The sequence below is a fragment of the Papilio polytes genome, unplaced genomic scaffold (assembly GCF_000836215.1).
Source record: "Papilio polytes unplaced genomic scaffold, Ppol_1.0 DF823980.1, whole genome shotgun sequence".
Taxonomy (NCBI): Eukaryota; Metazoa; Arthropoda; class Insecta; order Lepidoptera; family Papilionidae; genus Papilio; species Papilio polytes.
The window spans coordinates 1,596,938-1,601,934 of NW_013525224.1; positions in this window are offsets into that span (position 1 = coordinate 1,596,938).

The window sequence follows — 4,997 nt, forward strand, 5'->3', positions numbered from 1 at the left end:
TTTATCCGCCGTTGCGAATAACCACGATAGTGGCAGTTAGTGTAGATTTTATAACGGCACCTTTAGTCGAAAATAGGATTTATTATAAAAAATTAGATCTGTTCTAGAGATTACCATTTAGTTTAAGACTAGAAATTATATCAGCTTGGAAGCTCCTAATGTCAATAAAGTAAGAAATATTCCACGAAAACAGACATATCTCGAAATCTCGTAAAAGAAACTGTTTTCGTCGAATAAATTGTAAATGATATTAAAAATGTTATGTCTATACATTATTTACAATCAGTAAATTATGCCCCGATTACATTATTCCAATCCAGCGACAACCACACTGGAAACGTGGATTTATTTTTTCACTGGACTGGAATGATGTAAACCGTTTATATAAAATGCCCGAAACAGTTACAGTACTAAAGTTTGCTTACAGTTTTTGCATAATTCTAAATATACACGTTGTTAAAATGCACCTTTTTGACATTTACATATTAAATAGATAATTTTCAATGTGTTTGTATTTTAATTTTGTGCAAGAAAATGAAAACTCAAATTTTTATTAGTAATTAAAAAAGATGAGATCAAAAAGTTAAATAATTATAGATCTATTCGTTTTTTTAAGTTATTAATAAAATATAGTAAGTCATTTTATCATAAAACGCGTTGAGATTCTTCAAAGATCTATTGAAAATCACAAAAATGTGATATTTTATTGAATCTGGTTTACATTATTCCAGTACAGCGATTGAAAACTTCTATTAATTACAACTGGACTCATATAAACCTACACAGAAAACCACCTTTCATACTAGGTGCATTTATTTTCCATTTGTAAACGCTGACTTCGATCGCTGGAATGGAATTATGTAAACCGAGCTTAAAATCACGGATTCATTTGACATAAAAAATATTTTTAGAATAAATTTTATGAATTTGTAAATAAATAGAACTGTGATTAATTAAAAATCAAAATGTACTAAAAATTTCATTTAAAATAAATGTCAACAATTACAATAAACACATATGAATTAATTAAATTTTCAAATAACCTCAGAGTTTGGGATTAATATTGATTTTCATAACTAAAATGGACAAAATTCATTCTAATTGAAAAAAAAATCTTTTTCTACATGTTACGTCAGTGTAAACCGACCGTTAGCTTACTTAGTGACGTCATCAAGTTACAGTATAAGCATAAAAAGTGCTACATCTATATAGCATATTACCCTGCACTGTGATACACGATGATATTTTATGTGACTGCTTTAGAAATAAGAGAAAAAAGAAAATACAATAGACAGTTTTTAAAATTGTCTATGCTTTTGTGTTGCTATAAAAAATCTTTGTTTAAAGGTTTTAATAAAAGAAATATGAGTTATTTTTTTTAGGTACGATTTTCGGAAATTCTTCTCTTTGATTTTAAATAAAAAACGCGTTATCAATTTTTTTGTTATTTTTGGAGCGAAATTGAGATTTTTTTTAAATTAATAATTCGTTGTTAATTTTTTATTCATATAATCATTGTTGCAAGTAGATATAAGATTCGTCATTTAAAATATCAACGTGTCCACGCTACATATATCTAAATTTGTTTTTTTTTTTTAATAATTACACTGTTAGAGGCAGTACAAGCGAGCTATTGGCAACAAAAATTCCAGTCTAACAAAGATAAAGGGCTCTTGCATTAGTTCCACGTCCACATTCCTGTCTAAAAAGGCATACTAAATGAGGTATATATCACAATGTACAGAATCACGCAACCCCACTATCTTGTGTGTGGATACGTTTTTTTTCATTTCTATGATGATCTGGTGTTGATTTTAATATATCCGGTTGTCCGTGCGAGACGCGCGTGTCGTGTGCGAAGGAGGCGTGTGAACTTAGTGTGAGTGTTGCGTTCCGCTCTGAGCCTAACGTCATGGTGGTGGCGTGCGAGTTGAGTGTGTTGTGTGTGTGCGTGTTGTGTGTGTGTGTGTTGTGTGTGTGTGTGTGCGTGTGCGCGTGCGCGTGCGCGTGGTGCGGGGTGTGTGCGTGCGGCAGGGTGGCGGGGCTGCAGGGCTTGCGCACGGAGCGGTGCGAGCCGTGCCGCGTGAGGGAGTTGAGGGGCGTGGCGTTGCCGGCGCGGATCGCGTTCTTGTAGTCGGCGATTAGATGCGTTAGTTCTACCATCTGGAAATTTTATTTAGTTTGTTAGAGTTTGTAGCATAAACGGCTGAACGTATCTCGATGAAATTTAGCACAGATGTAGAGGATAGACTGGAAGAACACATACGGTATATACTTTTGGTTTTATTAATTCCACGCGGACGGAGTCGCAGGCGAAAGCTAATGATAATGTTATTTATTTCATAAATCAGAGTTTCACACTTCCTTTGAGACATTTATACATCAATCTCCCTAACGCTAACATGTCCTCAAAACCATATGTCAATTTGATTTTATTTTATTTTATTGAAATTAATAAATGAATTGCCTGTAGGTGTCACTAAATCATATTTAAATGTTTTTATTTTGTGATTTAGCTTATTTTATAAGTAAAGATGGAGTTTATTTATAATTTTATATGTCAATACAAGGACATCAAGTCGCGTACTAAGCATGACAAAAATAGTACCTTTCTAAGAAGTTACCGGTGAAAAAATATTGTACACAAATATCTTTATATGAAATATAGCTTATGTCATTCAGTAATAATGTAGCTTTTTAATGGTCAAAGATTTTTTGAAATCGGTTCAGTAGTTTTTGAGTCTACCTATTACATAAAAATACAGATTTTTCCTGTTTATTAGTAGTAACTAGATGTAAATTAAGTTTTTAACTTACTTTAGGCTTGTTGAGGCTGACCAGCATCTTATGCACAGGACTTGTTGAATCTTCTGCGTCTATTAACATCATCAAGTCGTCCTGAGAACAAAAAAAAACAAATTTTAATAAATCTGCGACAAAGAATTTTTTGTTTCAGAATATTTCGAACTAGCTCTTGTTCGTGACCTCGTCCACATGAAATAAAGATAAATAGTAAATAGCCTATGTTGTGATAACGTAGCTTTTTAATTGTGAAAGAATTTTTGAAATCAGCCCAGTAGTTATTGAGTTATTTCATATATAAAAATTCAAAAATACATTTTTTCCACTTTACACATAGACTAGTAGTCTTCACGACTTTGTCTGTGCGGAATTAAAAAAAAAACTATCAATGATTTATATGAGTACTATAGCTAATTATTCATATTATTACATATTAATCTGTTTTTCTTTCAATTTGTTCTTTATCTATACCAAAAGCTAGATTTGTTATGTCTTATTGGTGGTATTTAACAAACATCCATCTAAATTTTCGTAATACTATACTTATTGTAACTCATAATTGAAAGCTAGTAACAAATATATCTTACATATTTGTTACTAGCTTTCGCCCGCGACTCCGTTCGCGTGCAATTAAAAAAACAAAAATGATTAGCCTATGTGTTCTTTCAGACTACCCAAACCAATTATCATCGAAAACCGTTCAGACGTTTAGGCTACAAACTCTAACATCCATCCATCCATCTAAACTTTTGCATTTATAACAATAATAGACACATACTTGTAGTCCGCCGAATAATCCAATGGAGTTGAGCGCATATCTGCCGATGACACTCATGGAGGCCAACTCTAACACCGTGACACCCTCCTCTGACACCGCCAGCCATACTAAAGATAGATCTGGCTGCTTTATCTGGAATGGTTCAAAAATATTTTAATTAGTACAAATTAGGAATAACATTTTTTTGGCATTTTTAGCTATTATAAAATAATACATATTCTATTATTTAATTGTTTAAGTTCAATTGCAAATATCATACTTCAAATGCTAAAATGACAAGGAAACCTTTGCCATTGGCTAACAATACAGTTACCGTAGTAATAATAATTCTTTACTTGTAGTTTTTGTCTTTTTCTACAGATTATTTCAATTTATTTACTCCCTAAGTATAGCATGAAAATAGCCTATAGTCGTAAGTGTATAACTTTGTGTTAATATAAGAATTTGAATAAATAATTAAAGTATGGACTAGCTGTTCCCGTGCTATTCATATCAACAGCATAAAATTATTTTTTAATTGTTTACATGTGTCAAATTGTCTATTGCAAATGTCAAAATGACATGACAAAACTCGGCAATCTTGCTTCCTTGATGTTGGCAGCAACTTATGGTTTCTTTCCCACATTAGGGTTTTTATCCAAAATATTTATCCCCTAAGTTTAATGACGTAAAAACATATAGCTTAAAGCGTGACGTAAGTGTAGGACTTTTTATTAAATAAAGAGTTATTCAAAAATATGCTGTAATTGCTGACATCTTAGGCAACAAAGAAGTGTGTTCTCACCCGCGCTTGGAACAGCGTAGCGCCGAAGAAGGGCCATTTCCTGGTACAATTGAGGTAGATGCGGACGCAGTCGGCGGTGCTTCGACCTTTCAGTGCTATCCACTTTGATCGCAGCTTTTCTTCTATATCCCTGTTAAATAAACGCTGTATTCGTATTATAAATATAAAAAAAGTTTTACTGTGGTAGACTTTATTTCAAAAACCTTCGCAGAACGTTCACCTTTGTTAAACCTTACACAGTTCTGGTTCTGGGTAGAATTTTTACTATGTTTCGAGCTGATAAAATTAAATTATAATAATAAAACGTAAGCAACCGTTCCGACCTAGGCTGGTTTTTCAGTCGAAAATAAAACCGACTTTACTCCTTGTTTCGGCTGTTTACGTACAAAATTGTAGAAATCTTATTTTAGATTAAAATTAACCAAACGACATACAATCACTCGAGTTTCGGTTAAACCGAAAATTTCGGCTGTATTTTGACCAAAACCGAAACTATAATTGAACCGTGCCGAACCCGAACTCGAAAGGTTGGTCAGTCACCAATATCATCGCCATTATCACAAGGTCACTATACGTCTCCACTGAGGGGGCTCGGAGCCCACCCTGAGTTAGAGTGACTAGACCTTAGTCAAA